Raw genomic sequence first — 17,049 nt, forward strand, 5'->3', positions numbered from 1 at the left:
TCCTGCTGCTGCTCTGTTTTCCAGTGCTCTACCTCCACTCTACCCCTTAAGTATTGACAGCTCTAGAGTTCCATGGTCTTCTGAGGCATGAGAACTGAATTATCCATGGCCATCTCTTCATGTCCAGTGGCTACCTTGTCACCAAAAGATGGCCACCAGTTCCTGTGCTCTCCCGAGGTTCTGATCTCTACATATCATATCACACTGTGCCCAAAATGGAACAGAAGTTCTTTCCATCTATTATGGAATCATTCTCCAGTTTCCCAAAATAGAAGCCTTGGTGTCATCTTCATATGGGGTCATCAGGAAACCTTGATGCTTTTCTCTTAGAATTATTTATGTTGGCCTCCTAATTAGCCTCCCTTTCAGTCTCACCCCCCTCCAGAAAGTCTTCCATTCCGCTTCTACAGTTACCTTCCTCTCAGTTTAGTCTCATTATATCACTCTCCTGATTAAAGGTCCCTGACTCCCATTTGTCTTCCCTAGAGGGCAAGAGCCAATTCCATTCACAGTGACTAGCAACTGGGCCCTGAATGCAGTAAACACTCAGAAATATTTGTTGAGTGAATAAATCTGGTTCCAATCTCGCATGTCAACTTTACCTCCCTGTGACCTGTCCCCATGCTGTTGTGTACCCGACTTCTCAGCATTTCCCAGACATCTCCAGTTCTTAACTGTTTCCTGCTTTTGTTGGTTTTATACTTCTGTGTCCCTTATTAAATTTCAACTCAAACCTGTTTTCTCTTGGGCACCTTATAAATTACTTTTCAGTTCTGAAGAAAGCATCCTTTTGTCTTTTTCTTCATTTTCTTTGTTGAATTCAGTCAGCTTTCATTGCATCTCTTCCTTTTTTGTTCTTGTCTATTTCTCTTGTTAGTTTTTGTATTTCTGATTCTAGGTGATTTTTAAAAAATTCTCCAAGTGCTTGTGTGAGGATATTTAATTCAGTTTGGAATGTGGTGTTAACGGTTTTCTTCTGCTTCATGGTTTTTGGTGGGGAGAATTTTCAGCAGCTGTTTGATCTTATGCTGAAAGTTTTCTATTGCTAGGCATTTCATGGGTGTGTTTCCTGGTTCAGGAACTCTCATTTCTGTCAGAGGGGCAGTTTCTTTAAGGGATGATGATGGTGGTGGTGATGGACCGTGAGGGTCTGAGGTGTTGCAGTATCCTTAATTGCTCCTTCTAAGGTCCCTCACTGTGATGGCACTACTCCTTCCTTTATTTCTTTCTCATCCAGAAGCAGCACTTCTCTGAGGCCTGGGTCTCTCTTTCACATCCAAGCCCTTTCTCGACATGTAGCTGGTACTGAGAACTGCCAGCTCTCAGGCCTGCGTGTGGTATGTGAGCTCTTGGTGCAGGAGCTTCTTGCCCCCTTTGCGGGTGATTTTGTTTGTGCTTCATCTCCGTGCCCCTGTTCTCCTTTTCACAGAGCTTCCCCACTCTTCACGGTCACTGGTTTCCAGTAGCACCAAAGCAGTAGCAGGAGCTGCACTGGAAATTGGTGTTTATTTCTCCACTCACAGGTAATTTGAAGTCGGTGGTATTCTCTGTCCCTAATAATGCTGAATGGCTTGGGTCTCGTGATCATATTTGCCCTCTTGTTGATTTTGTGGTCTTTGGGGTAGGATGTGTGGAGTGATTTGGGTCCATGCAGCTGTCATTGTCCTCCAAACCTGAAAGTTCCTGCAAGGAAAGTTATATTCTCCCCACTTTTGGATGAGAAAACTAAGAAAAGCTAAATGACTTGGCCAAGATTGCACAGATACTATGTACTGGGAGAAAAGGAGACCATGTTCTTTTGCTTACATCAGAAAACATTTAATCTCCTGTTGTGAAGCTTATTTATGGTTTGGCAGAGGGTCATTGTAAATTTTCTTGATAAATTTTAAGAGTGCTATGGGGAAGTGAAGGTCCTCTGAAAATGTTTAGTGTTTCTCTAAAAGAAATTTCAGGTTTGGTTGGGGGTGTGATGGTATGTAAATGTGTACAAACTGAAAGTTTGTGTGACTTTCTCTTTTTGCAACGAAATGAAATTTTTTCAATCTCATTTTCTCTCAGTGCATATTGTTGAAGATCAACAAAGAATGAGGTCCAGTTTGTGACCCTGATATTAGTTGTGTTAGGGTTAGAAAAGGGCAGCCACTGGTGGAAAACATGGTTCTATTTCATTAAGGAAGGATCAGGAAATACTGCTGACTGTGCCTGCAACAGCGTCTGGTTCCTTTCACTGCAAGGAGGAGGATGGAGACGTTTGTGTCATGTCTTCAGTCTCAGTGTTTCTCCTGCACTTTGGGGATTTGAGGACTAAGAGTGTCGGGTATTTTCGAGGAAGAGATGAGAATTCTCTGGCTTGTTTCATTTTCTCTCTATACGAGTAACATCTACTTATGCTGATATTTGAAAAATAAAAGAGTATTAAAAAAACCACCTAAAATCTTATTGCCCAGAATTCACTTTTGTTAATTTTCTGGTATTGTTTGCCCTGCTGGTGGTTTTTTTGTTTTGTTTTGTTTTGTTTTATTGTGTATTTTTTAAAAAAAATAAAATACTATATTGTGCGTGCTAGTTTGTAGCCTACTTTTTTGATGTACCAATAAAATGTGAACATTTTTCCAATAAATCATCTACGACATGATGTTTAATAGCTATACATTTAGTCCCTTACATAGATGTGCCATACTTTACCTCATCAGTCTGCTATTGTCGATTTAGGTTGCTTTAGGTCATTTTTGCTGTTATAGCATTATAGTGAATGTTCTTGCAAATGTATCTTTGTAAACACTTCTGATATGTAAGGAGTTACTGATTCTCCTGCTAAGACTGATTGTCCTTTTTTTGGTTTGGAGAAATAGAATTAAATGTACAGAACCTTTTTACGTCTGTTTCCTTTGCTTCAACTTTTCAGTCTTTGTTTTGTGTTTGAGTTTAAGGAACCCCCTACAGGCTCATTCCTTGACCCTCAGTTTTTCTTCCTCCGGGCTCACTCTACATCAAATTATTCTATTTTCTACAACTTCAGGTGCCATCTCTATGCTGTTGACACCCAGACACTGACCTTGTAGCCAATTTATAAATAAATCTTCAATTGCTATTATAAAATCTCTAACTAGATGTTTGATTCATAATCTGACAGCAGCATATTCTAACCCTGAACATGCATGATACTCCCCACTATCTCCCAGCAGGAGAGTTCTGGGCTACAGAGCTGAGTTTTCTAACTGCCTGTTGGACATTTCACTAAGGTCACTGATAAGACATTTCAAACTTCAAGTGCAAAATAATAACTATAGCTGCTAATATTTTATTGAGATTATTGTGTGCCATGCTAAGTGTTTCACTTTACGTGCATTAGTTTATTTTATCCCAACAGCCATATAGGTGGTACCATAATTCCCATTTTACAGATGATGAAAACGGAGGCACAGAAGCTTACATAGAAGCTAGTAAATCTTACTGTGCCCTTTACAGATAATGCTGTGTGGTTTACAAAATGGAGTTCTTGATGAACTTCACCCTATAGTGTCTTCCCAAAGTATTTGTTATCTTGGGAAATGGTGCGCTACTTAGGAGCTCAGACTAGCAAATTGGGAGACATCCTTGGTACCTATTTCTCCCTCCTTTGTCAGTATCCCCTGTTGATCCTACCTTCCAAATATATCTTGAAAAATGCCACTGTTCTGCACACCTGCTTCAACACCCCCAAAGCAGGCCACTGTCATCTCCTTCCTCAACAACTCCTAGCCCATGCCTCTGCTCTTACCCCCTCAGGGCTCGTCCTCACACACCAGATGGTCTTTTACAAATGCAGATCTAATCCTTCACTGCCCTGTTCATAGCCTCCCATTGTACTTAGAATGAATAAAAGTCACTGCTCTGTTTTAGAAGGTGCTGTTTCTCTTCCCGGCCTCACTCACATCTCCCTTGACCAGGCCACACCTTCTCTTCCTTAGGACTTCTGTACTTGCTATTCCTTCTGCCTGAAATACCCCTCGGCACCTTTCTTCACCCGAACAACTCCCCCTCCTTTTTCTGATTTCATTTTATTTATTTATTTATTATTATTATTTTTTTTTGTGGTACGCGGCCCTCTCACTGTTGTGGCCTCTCCCGTTGCGGAGCACAGGCTCCGGACACGCAGGCTCAGCGGCCATGGCTCACGGGCCCAGCCGCTCCGCGGCATGTGGGATCTTCCCGGACCGGGGCACGAACCCGCGTCCCCCGCATCGGCAGGCGGACTCTCAACCACTGCGCCACCAGGGAAACCCTGAATTCATTTTAAATGTACTTCCACTGAGCAGAAGCCTTCTCAGGCCCCTGATATAAATGAGGATTCTCCCTTATGTTCTCAGACTTCTTCTCCTCACCCTTAGGGTACCGAATACTATTTATAGACTCATAATCTTAGACTTAGACTCATTTATAATATAATCTTGGGATTATTTATCTGATACCTTCCTCCCCGTGCTGCCCCACCTGTCAGTGCCCTGAGAAGGCTGGGGCTGTGTCTATTTTGTTCACCCTTGAACCTCAACCCTAAGTACAATCCCTGGCAGATAGGAGACATTCAGCAAATATTTGAGTGAAAAAAGAAAGTATAAACGTATTGAGCTCCTTCTAGGCCGTACCTGGAAGCGAGATGAGCTGAGATGTCTCTTTCTCCGTACGGGGGTTAGGATGTGTATTTGATTCTCTGTCCAGGCGGAGCCCAAGGACTGAAGGCCTGGGACTCACATTTAGGCAAACAAGGGAGTGGTGGGCTCAGGGAGTGAAAGATGGTCCATAGTGGGGGAGTAAGAATCAAAGGAGGGTAGAAAGAGCCACAGCTCTGCTTCTGTCCCAGTGGGAGAGCCCATTGTGATCCCTCATAGGGGTTGAAGGATTGAATTAGAACCGGTTCTTAAAGTTTTTATTTGGTAAGCCCTCTACTCTGTCAATATTGTAAAGCTGAACTTAGCAACAGTTACTATGGGTTTCTTTTCTTCTTCCTCTTCCTGCTCCTCTCAACTATTGGAATATCTGTGTTTAATTTTCTGTGGCGTGAAACTTCATTAACTGTGGGTGTGCCGTGTCCGCTTACAAGGGCTTGCCATGGGAGCAGAAAGGAGGTAACAAGGGGCCTTCAGGGTTGATTACTGCGGAGGAGGGGGCGTTCAGCAAGGGCCTCTCAGAAACCATAATATGTCCTTCTGGCAATCCAGTCTGTCCTACAAGGCACCTGTGTGGGGATCTTTTAAGGCTCACAGTAGTTTCAGTTTTGAAGGCAGTTTCTTCTGATCACGCACTCTTCCTGCCTAAAGTGGTGAAGCCACAGAAGAACTATGTTGATTTAAATTCTAAATTTAATGACAGTACCCTCATAGGTACTGGCATCAAATGGAGATGATTTCTGTATTCCTGTTCTACTGCATTTCCCTCATCAGACTACAAATAATGGTGGCAGTAGCCATCCTACACATGTGGTTGTCATTGTGTAATCTCACCTTTTGAAATGCTGGACTCTGAGCAGAAAGAAATGTGCTTTCTCATATTTCTGTGCCTGCATGTTTATCCTTTGGATTCTTAAGAATATCTGAGACCAAAGAGCAGTGTTCTGTTGAAACTACACTTAACCATATGAGCTACGAACACCAAAAATGTTTGCTGGACACTTTAGAGATTGCAAAGACTGAGTTCTTGATTGCATTGGAAATAACTCGTGCACTGGAAAGCTACCATGCATTTTTAGAAAATTGTTGCCCAAAAGGTGTAGAGCCTTGAATGTTATCACTTCATTTCTCCTTTTTAAATATCGGGTTAACGTTAGTCATTTGCAACAGGGATTGGCAAAATTTACAGCAGGGCCAGATAGTAAATATTAGGAGTTTCACGAGCCATACAGTCTGTTGCCAACCACTCAACTCTGCCCTTATAGTGTGAAAGCAGCCATAGACACAAGTAAATGGGCATGGCTGTAGGCCAATAAAACTTTTATTACAAAATAAGCAGAGGGCAAGATTTGACCCATGGACCATACTGTGTTGACATAATTAGCATAATTGCCCAAACCAAAACAGTTAAAGCAGGGGTGATGATTAGAGTGAAACAAAAAGTAGGAGACTTGCTCTCATATGGTCAGTGCCTAAACTCAGATTTTAGAGAGGAGCTCGGGAGTCTTTGTTAACTATGACCAAGTTAGATGCCATCTGCGTCACAGATAAACATTGGTTGCTTGAGGCCATTTGAATAGAACTAAATTTAGATATGCAGAGAGGCATAGTTCCCACCCCATTCCTTATGATCAGTGCTAATACTGTAGACTGTGTTTAGTCAGCATGAATTAGATGTCTACTATTCATTCCTTCCTGACTTGATGAATTCATGGCACAATTCTATCTTAGAATAATTTTTGATCTTTACTAAAATAATAGGAGCTTTTGTTAACAGTACATCAGGGATTACCATGTGTAATCATGGCCCCTGGTGAGATCAGTATGAGGGAGCACTAGTTTCTCTGTAAGTCCTGAGCGTTTCTGATATAGGGACTGTAGACAGAATCTGTAGAAGGTAGCACATATTAGAGAACATTCAAGACACCGAAAAAGAGAAGTTGTCACCACTGATGAGTTGTGCAAAAATAGGTTTCAGGAATTGCTTTTGAGGGAGAAGCAGAAATGGATGACAAATTGAGTTGATTGGTTATTTGCTTTTGTAAAGAAACTTCTTCCAGGATTCATGAGAATTTCAGACACTGATGACAAAATTTGATATGGGTAAAGGTTTGTTAATAATTCAGTGGTTTAAAGGAATTTTAGATCTGGTCCAACTCTTTCACAGTTGGGGAAATTGAGGCTATCTGATTAATATCACCATAGTCATTTTCTTATTTTGCTGTATTATCTACATGCTATATATTCTGAAGGGATAAATTCAGAGCTAGCAAATCAGAAGTGGATATAACAGTTAGTGTTATTTTTTTTATGTGCATGTTTATTTATTATTATTTTTTTTTTTTGCTGTACGCGGGCCTCTCACTGTTGTGGCCTCTCCTGTTGCAGAGCACAGGCTCTGGATGCGCAGGCTCAGCGGCCATGGCTCACGGGCCCAGCCGCTCCGCAGCATGTGGGATCTTCCCGGACCGGGGCACGAACCCGTGTCCTCTGCATCGGCAGGCGGACTCTCAACCACTGCACTGCTGGGGAAGCCCATGTGCATGTTTATTTTATCCATCATTGTAGTGGAGGTGGGGCTACCAGTTGCCATATTTAGCAAATAAAAATATAGGATACCAAGTTAAATTTGAACTTCAGACAAACAAGGGATCATTTTTTAGTATAAAACTGTAGTATTAAATGCAGTATTTGAGACATACTTATACTATACGATTCCACGTTTGACATTCAGATTTAACTAGATGTCCTGTATTTTATTTGGCAACTCTACTGAGAGAACACAAGATGAAAATTGAGAAAGACTAGCCATGATAGCTACCAGAATTGGCTAGCTTGCAACTCCTAGCACCCACCTGCAGAGCTTATTAAAAATTCTAATTTCCAGGCCCATACCAGAGAGTCTGAATCAGTAGGGCTGGGGGTTGGGGGGTGGGGTTCAGGTATTAGTATTTCTGAACAGTGTCCCTAGGTGATTGTACAAAGCTTTGGGGCCTGCTGTTTTGTAATGTGCACTCGCTGGTGTTCTCTGGAACAGAAGTTTTCAAGGAAGTAACTCTCTGGTCTGGACACCATTACTTTCCACTGGCTGAGAATCTGTAAGAGTTTTGCTCCATCGATTGGGTAGTTAGCACTACGGAGGTTGTCTTGAGGCTTACTTACCAAATTACTCAGCCCCTCACCTTCATTTCCTTTATTCACAGTGTGATATCTGGGCCTGGGTTTAGGGGAAAAGTGGGGACAGATTCGATAAAGTGAACTAATTTGGAGGAGGGGGATGACAGAGGAATGGTTCAGTCTAAAGTCCTGTAGAGCTTCCTTTTCAAACACCCTGTTATCACTAAATTCCTCAGTCCTCCCACTTGTCAGTGTTTCCTCCTATATGATAGGACTTAATTGTTAAAAATGACCTTTGAAGAAGTCATCTGGTCCAAAATCCTTGGGATGAATCTATTCAAGTCTTGGTGTTCACATCATCCTGAGGTTTGACCTTGATGTCTGGTTTCTCTGCTACAAGAGGTGGCAATCAGGAACTGGGTAAGCAGTTGGGAAGCGAAGCTCCTTAACTTGGTGGACCACACGGGCAGTTACATGGTTTTATGGACATTGGGAGGCTTTTCCCTTTGGCAGAAAAGCTGTACAGCCCTGTGATGTTTTAGAGAAAAAAAAAAAAAAAAAAAAAAAGCAAAGAGCTGGTGTTTAGAGAAAGCAGCATAGCCTCTTAGAGAAAAGATCCTTTCTATGGATAGGAGATGTTAAACTGTAAGGGGAAATATAAACTTAGAACCTAATTTTAACTAGAATGTGAAGGTTTTGCTAACAGGATGATAGCTGGAGGGGGCGGGGGTTTAGCTTCAAGCCTTGGTTTTTCTTGAATCGACCAGCCCTTTAACAGAGGTGTTGTGCAATCTTCTTTACCATAACAAAGGAATAAGAAGTGGACAGTTTCAATTATGATTTTATTAAGTAATTTCATATTCAGCAGCAGTTCAGAGGGTCTTCTTAGGGCCATCCTGAAATCCAGCGGTTGGCAGGGTTAACAGGCACTTTTTTTTTTTTTTAAGATGCTTTTTTGATGTGGACCAATTTTGAGAGTCTTTACTGAATTTGTTGCAATATTGCTTCTGTTTTATGTTTTGGTTTTTGGCAGTGAGGCACATGGGATCTTAGCTCCCCAACCAGGGATTGAACCCGCATCCCCTGCATTGGAAAGCAAAGTCTTAATTAACCACTGGACCACCAGGGAAGTCCCTAGCCATCACTTTTTAGGGAAGTCATGGAAAAAAATGGCTGTGGTGTTTGAGGCCACCTGAGGTCACCAGGTCACTTCATGCAGAACTAAAGGCCATGATGGAGAGCTGAACTGAAAGGAACATGTTCCCCTAAACCAGATCTTAGAAGACAGTGGCACACTGCAAATAGGTACTTGGTACATACATCTATTATTTGAAGATAAGATTAATGCAAAAGAATTTATCTAAGTGATTTTCTTTTAAATATATTTTGAACGAGAATGTGCTTATTTAAAACATCGCTTTGACATGCTTATTTACTTTGAAACTTGGTCCTACAACAGCACACCAGGCCAGCCTGTTTGTCTTCTCAGGGTACATCTTGGCTCTTGGAGATTAGCCTGGGATGTTAGAATAGAATCACACTGGGAAAACAAACACACTCCCTCTCTCCCCTGCCCCCTCTCTTTGAGTTCTATTTTGTACTAGTTGTAAGGTTAGCCTAATAGACAGGTTTAAAAAAATAAATAAATGAAGCCGAGATGTCCACTGGGCTTCCTTGAGTTGAATATATATGTGCCTTAACATTGGAGAGCCAGAAGTTTAACGTCTAGCTTTCTAAGTATAATCAATTTGCATTAAGAATTTAATGTTTCTTATTCCTAATGCTGTGATTTTTTATATGAACTAATGAGCATTGTTTTGGAAGGGCAAGCTTCAGTGGATTTTATAAGGGTTCATTCTCAATTTTGAATTTGTGAATTATCGACATCATTTAAAATCCTAAACCATCTTCCTTCTGCGGTGTGGTTTTAGGCATCTTCTCTCAGCCATCAAGTTGATACGTGCACAAGACACTCAAACTTTTCCTAAAGGCCTAAATTTTTGCATTATGATGCAAAATAAATCATACAGCACAAATAGAATTTGTGCTATCCATATTTTTGACTTATCAGTTCTATTACTGTTTTTTTTCAGACAGGAATTATTGAAAAATGAGTGTCTACACCTCATGTTTCTGTTGAAAGAAATATGTTAATGTTCTCTTCAAACATTCGGGCTGGAATGTGGTCTGTTAGTAATTACAAATCTTCATTATTATTAATTTTCTATATTTATTTATTATCTTACAGTTTAGAAGTTACTTTTATATCCATTGCCTTGCTTGATACTTAGCAACAACCCAGGGTTGTTTTGAGTGAGGTGTGCAGGGCTTGTTATCTCCAGCTTATAGATGTATAAAATGAGGTTCAGAAAAGGTCCAGAGACCGAATAGCTACTAAGTAGTGGAGAGGGGATTTAAGTCCTAATTTTTTTTAAGACCTGTAGTCTTTAAAAAAAACATTGGAACGTTTCAAACGTGTACAAAGTAAACAGAATAGTATGGTGAATCCCCATGTACCCATCACCCAACCTCAACAATTAGCTGTATAGTTTTGACAAATGGATATGCCTGTGTAATTTACAGCCCTATTATGATAATTCCATCTCCCAGAAGGTTCCTTCATGCCCCTTCTCAGTCAACTCCCCATTCATCTTAGGTAACCACTGTTCTGATTTTTTTTTTCACCTGATATTAGTTTGCTTGTCCTTGAACTCTTCATAGGAGTAGAATCTCTCAGTCTGGCTTCTTTTGTTCAGCATCATGGCTGTGAAGCTCTAGTCTCATGACCTGGAGTTCAGTGCTGTTGGTTCAGATGGGAGCTATATCTTCATCTCATAGTTACAGAAAGATGATTCCCTGAATGATACCCTGAGAAAACCCAGGCTCTGGCCTCATCTCATTATTGTCTGAGCTCATGTAGAGACATGAACAATTTTTCTTTACATATGGAGGGTCCATCATTCTCTTCAATGACAGCTGATTCTGTTCTGAGGGTTGGTGTTGGAGGAGGTGCTTACCATGAAATAGTTTGCTAACTTAGTCATTTGCTTCTAAGGCATGCATCCTCACCCCTCAGGTCCTCAACTAATTTCTCCTAATGTATCTGCCTATATGTTCTTGGAGCCCTCTTGATCAAACTCCGTTTGAGGCTGTGCTGATTTTTTACAGTCAAGTACTGATAATTGTAAGATCCAGAAAGTCATTTACCTGTCTCGTCATTTATAATTAGATTACTTAATGGTTCAGTTTTGCTAATTAAGTAGAAGAGAAATGATCAAAATAGTGTTTCAATTACTCTATCCAGATCTTGCTTTTCATTTCATTTTATTTATAAGAAATCAGTGAGGACTCAGTAGTAGAATTAGATCCAAATGTGTTTTTCTTCTGTAGGGAATTTTCTTTGAATTCTTCAACTCAGTTATCTCTATTTTAAGTTAGAAAAGGCCAACATAGACCAAAAAAATTTTTAAAAGGCAGAATGACTCTTAGCTTCTAGGGAAGAAATGTTTAAGAATTTATATAGGGAAGGCTCATAAGTAGAGCAGTGAACTCAAGGAAGGACTAATTTATAGATGCCTCTGGCCCCTTTGACAGGCAGCAGTTTCTTTCCCAAAGAAAGTTTACACACTGATGTTGCTGAATGATTCGTAGTTTCTTTAATTGATTGGAAAGAAGAGAGCCTGAAAGGTCAAAATAACTTTGACTTATTCCCTTCGCTGTGTGTTTTAATTTTGAGTCAATACTCGATGACTTGTTTCCCCATATTAAACTTTTGAAGGATGTGACTGGCTTCTGGTAATCATAGCAGCCATTGATGATCATTGCTGAGGTCCCATTCATTCACTAGGAGATATAGAATGGCAATCTTCTAATTCTAACATTTTTCTTCAGTTATTAGCTGGAATAAATTATTAGCTTCTATAAAGAGAAACTGTTTTGTATCAAGGCCTCAATATCCTGAGGCATGGCTTGTAATAGAAAAGCAGGGTAAATGCTGATTCTTTCCCTTTATTTACCAGTTTCAAAATGAGTTGGTTAGCTGGCCTCCTCTAAAGGTGACCAATAATTTTTTTTTTAAGATATGGTCACCTTATCTTTGATAAAGGAGGCAGGAATGTACAGTGGAGAAAGGACAGCCTCTTCAATAAGTGGTGCTGGGAAAACTGGAAAGGTACATGTAAAAGTATGAGATTAGATCACTCCCTAACACCATACACAAAAATAAGCTCAAAATGGATTAAAGACCTCAATGTAAGGCCAGAAACTATCAAACTCTTAGAGGAAAACATAGGCAGAACACTCTTATGACATAACTCACAGCAAGATCCTTTTTGACCCACCTCCTAGAGTAATGGAAAGAAAAACAAAAATAAACAAATGGGACCTAATGAAACTTAAAAGCTTTTGCACAGCAAAGGACACCATAAACAAGACCAAAAGACATCCCTCAGAACGGGAGAAAATATTTGCAAATGAAGCAACTGACAAAGGATTAATCTCCGAAATTTATAAGCAGTTCATGCAGCTCAATAACAAAAAAACAAACAACCTAATTCAAAAATGGGCAGAAGACCTAAGCAGACATTTCTCCAAAGAAGATACACATACTGCCAACAAACACATGAAAGAATGCTCAACATCATTAATCATTAGAGAAATGCAAATCAAAACTACAATGAGATATCATCTCACACCGGTCAGAATGGCCATCATCAAAAAATCTAGAAACAATAAATGCTGGAGAGGGTGTGGAGAAAAGGGAACACTCTTGCACTGCTGGTGGGAATGTGAATTGGTTCAGCCACTATGGAGAACAGTATGGAGGTTCCTTAAAAAACTACAAATAGAACTACCATATGACCCAGCAATCCCACTACTAGGTATATACCCTGAGGAAACCAGAATTCAGAAAGAGTCATGTACCAAAATGTTCATTGCAGCTCTATTTACAATAGCCCGGAGATGGAAACAACCTAAGTGCCCGTCGTCGGATGAATGGATAAAGAAGATGTGGCACATATATACAATGGAATATTACTCAGCCATAAAAAGAAACGAAATTGAGCTATTTGTAATGAGGTGGATAGATCTAGAGTCTGTCATACAGAGTGAAGTAAGTCAGAAAGAGAAGGACAAATACCGTATGCTAACACATATATATGGAATTTAAGGAAAAAAATGTCATGAAGAACCTAGGGGTAAGACAGGAATAAAGACACAGACCTACTAGAGAACAGACTTGAGGATATGGGGAGGGGGAAGGGTGAGCTGTGACAAAGTGAGAGAGAGGCATGGACATATATACACTACCAAACATAAGGTAGATAGCTAGTGGGAAGCAGCCGCATAGCACAGGGAGATCAGCTCAGTGCTTTGTGACTGCCTGGAGGGGTGGGATAGGGAGGGTGGGAGGGAGGGAGACGCAAGAGGGAAGAGAGATGGGAACATATGTATATGTATAACTGATTCACTTTGTTATAAAGCAGAAACTAACACACCATTGTAAAGCAATTATACTCCAATAAAGATGTAAAAAAAAAGATCATAATGAACTTTGGGATTTAAAGACATTTGATATGTTTCAGTCCATTTGCAGTAATTATTTTATTTGATGATCAAATTGTCCAGTGTTTGGCCAGGGGAGCCTGGCTTCCAGTTGGCTTCTGAGCTGCATATATGGTATGTATGTATGTACCTATGCATGTTATGCATCAATCAATCATCCATTTATCTATATTTCTATTTATTTATAATATGGTCCTGCTGGTCTTTGATAACAAGATGTTCCTAGCTCATTGTACTTTTTGTTTCCAGACCTGAAATCAGCCGCTTCTCCAAGGAATTCTGGTTCCTTTTAATGGAAATTGTATTTCAAGACACAGTATTAACACTAGCGGTGGTGATTGCTTTGTCATTATTTATAGGCCTTTTCAGAGGATAAAGTTAAGAAGTTTTACCTTTACGTAAACTGCTTCGTGAGTTCATACTGATACTTCCAATTCAGATTGAAGATTATGAAAAAATGATGATTAGGTGGAAAAGAATGGGGTGAATAAGCAAGGGCTTGTAAGACAATGTAAAAGGCGCTAAGGAAATAATGAAATTATGGAAAATAGAACTGCAGAGGGATCTTAAAATAGAAATGAAGCTTTGAAGTTTCATTGGTCTGTTTTTCTACCTATTCCTTTGCCCTTTCATAAAAGCTAAGTTTGAACCTGTCTGAGTTGAGAAGAGGTTCAGGAAGGTGAAGCTCAAATATTAGTTACTGGCTTCAGCAGTACAGAAATGGCTGGAGGCCTCGATGTGAAGTGATTTGTGTGAAGTGAAGAGATCAGAAAACAGATTACAGCGGTTCAAACGGAGAATTTTGTATAGAGCAAATTTCAACTTTAGTTGACCCTCATGCAACTGTTTTCTCACTTTGAACTTTTTCTTGGAAGAAGGCTTTTATCTCTAGCAGTGAGAAATTTGGTATGTGAAAACAGGGCAAAGTTAACTGCCGACAAGCCCCTTACACGCATGGTGGTTCTGGTTTTCCTTTTTGGTCAAAAGAGCTCTTGGTCATCATTTTTGTCAGATTTCTCCTACTGATCTTAACCTTAATGTTGTTGCTGTTATTATTTAATGAGAGTCAATATGTAGGACATTTTGACTAGTATTTTGTATTATACAGGGTGGAGGCAAGAAGCCCAGGCTTTAGCATGCCCAGTTTAGTCTGGAAGGCGTATGTGTTCATGTATACAGTCAATATCTAAGGCAAAACATTGCATGTATGCATGTTATCATAACTAGAGAAACTTGAATTAGTTTACTTACTCCATAGGGAGATTCAGAATTAAATGCAGAGGTAAATTTCTTTTTTTGCTTTGCTAGAAAAACTCTGCCCATACATGTTTAAAACGCCATTCTTGGGCTTCCCTGGTGGCGCAGTGGTGGAGACTCCACCTGCCAATGCAGGGGACACGGGTTCATGTCCCGGTCCGGGAGGATCCCACGTGCCGCGGAGCGGCTGGGCCCGTGAGCCATGGCCGCTGAGCCTGCGCGTCCAGAGCCTGTGCTCCGCAACGGGAGAGGCCACAACAGTGGAGGCCCGTGTACCGCAAAACAAAACAAAACAAAACAGAAAAACCGCCATTATTGAAAGTATGTCTGTTTTCAAATTGAATATCTACAATAAATGAAATAAATATGTTAAATATCCCCAATTCTTTGAGCATTAAATTTTCTTTAATGCATGTTGCAAAAGAGAATTGTTTTGGATGGGAAAAAAATGCAAATGTTATCGGCTTTTAAGGTTAGTGTCAAAATGTTAGCAAAACTCCATTTCATTATTATTATTTAGAATCTGTGTCCAAGGGGAGCATTTCATGAATGAGGATACATAAATGAAGTGTTATTGTGTTTCTTTAAACTTAGTATTCATTTTTAAAGAAGAAATGTTAATATTTTGAAGTAGGCATCAGTGAAATGCAACGTTTTAAGGACGGGTTTCCTTTCAATATTTCAACAAAAAATAACGTAATAGCCTCCCTCTCTAGGGCTATGGGATCCAATGGATTAAAGATGGAAGAGACTGACCTTCATTAAAATTAAAACCTTCTACTCTGTGGAAGACAATGCCCAGAGAATGAGAAGACAAACCACAGATTGGGAGAAAATATTTTTAAGAAACGCTTGTGATAGAGTATTGTTATCCAAAATATACAAAGAATTCTTTACAAACTCAGCAATAAGAATACAAACAACCTGATTAACAAGTGGGCCAAAGACTATAACAAACAGCTCACCAAAGAAGATATACAGATGGCAAATAATATACCAAAAGTTGCTCCATTGGGCTTCCCTGGTGGTGCAGTGGTTGAGAGTCCGCCTGCCGATGCAGGGGACACGGGTTCGTGCCCCAGTCCGGGAAGATCCCACATGCTGTGGAGCGGCTTGGCCCATGAGCCATGGCCTCTGAGCCTGCGCGTCCGGAGCCTGTGCTCCGCAACGGGAGAGGCCACAACAGTGAGAGGCCCGGGTACCGCAAAAAAAAAAAAAGATGCTCCACATCATATGTCCTCAGGGGAATGCAAATTAAGACAACAATGAGATTCCTGTACACACCAATTAGAAGGGCCAAAATCCAAAACACTGATAACACCAAATGCTGGTGAGGATGTAGAACAACAGGAACTCTAATTCATTGCTGGTGAGAATACAGAAATGGAATCTGCCACTTTGGAAGACAGATTGGCAGTTTCTTACAAAACTAAACATACTCTTACCATACAATCCAGCAATTACACTCCTTAGTATTTACCCAGAGGACTTGAAAACGTATGTTCACACAAAAGCCTGCACAGGGATGTTTATAGTAGCTTTGTTCATAATTGCGAACACCTGGAAGCAACCAAGATGTCCTTCAGTAGGTGAATGGATAAATAAACTGGTATATCCAGACCATGGCATATCACTCAGCACTAAAAAAGAATGAACTATCAAGTCATGAAAAGACATGGAGGAACCTTAAATGCATATTATTAAGTGAAAGAAGCCAATTTGAAAAGGTTACATACTGTATGATTCCAATCATATGACATTCTGGAAAAAGCAAAATTATGATAACAATAAAAAGAACAGTAGTTGCCAAGGGTTGGGAGGTGAAGAGGAATGAACAGGTGGACACAGAGGATTTTTAGGGCAGTGAAAATACTCTGTAAGATACTATAATGGTGGATACATGTCATACATTTGCCCAAACCCATAGAATGGACAGCAAGAGTGAACCATAATGTAAACTATGGACTTCGGGTGATTATGAAGTGTCAGTGTAGGTTCATGAGTTGTAACAAAGGTACCAGTCTCGGGAGCGGGGGATGTTGATGATGGGGAGGCTCTGCCTGTGTAGCTGCAGGGGGTATATAGGAAATCTCTGTATTTTTTCCTCAGTTTTGTTGCGAACCTAAAACTGCTCTAAAAAAGTCTTAATTTTTAAAAGTTCGTGGAAAAAGTGGTACAAAGAAATTAGAACTTTTGAGTTTCTGTATCTCTCACTGTTTCTTGGGATTAATGAATTGGGAAAATATAAAATAGAGGTGGAGAATCAAATACAGCTGAAATTCAGAGTTGGAGAAAGTATGTCTATATCCCATACAACACTCAATATACCCAGCACCTGGTACTTGATTATCCCTTGTTTTATCAGAAGTTCAAGATTCAGTATTTTGTAGATATAGTTCCAAACTTATAATGGAAATGGATTTTAAAAATTAGATTTATTTTTTAACCTTTTTTTTAAAGCTGT

This window comes from Lipotes vexillifer, unplaced genomic scaffold (assembly GCF_000442215.2).
Source record: "Lipotes vexillifer unplaced genomic scaffold, Lipotes_vexillifer_v1.1 scaffold29, whole genome shotgun sequence".
Lineage (NCBI taxonomy): Eukaryota > Metazoa > Chordata > Mammalia > Artiodactyla > Lipotidae > Lipotes > Lipotes vexillifer.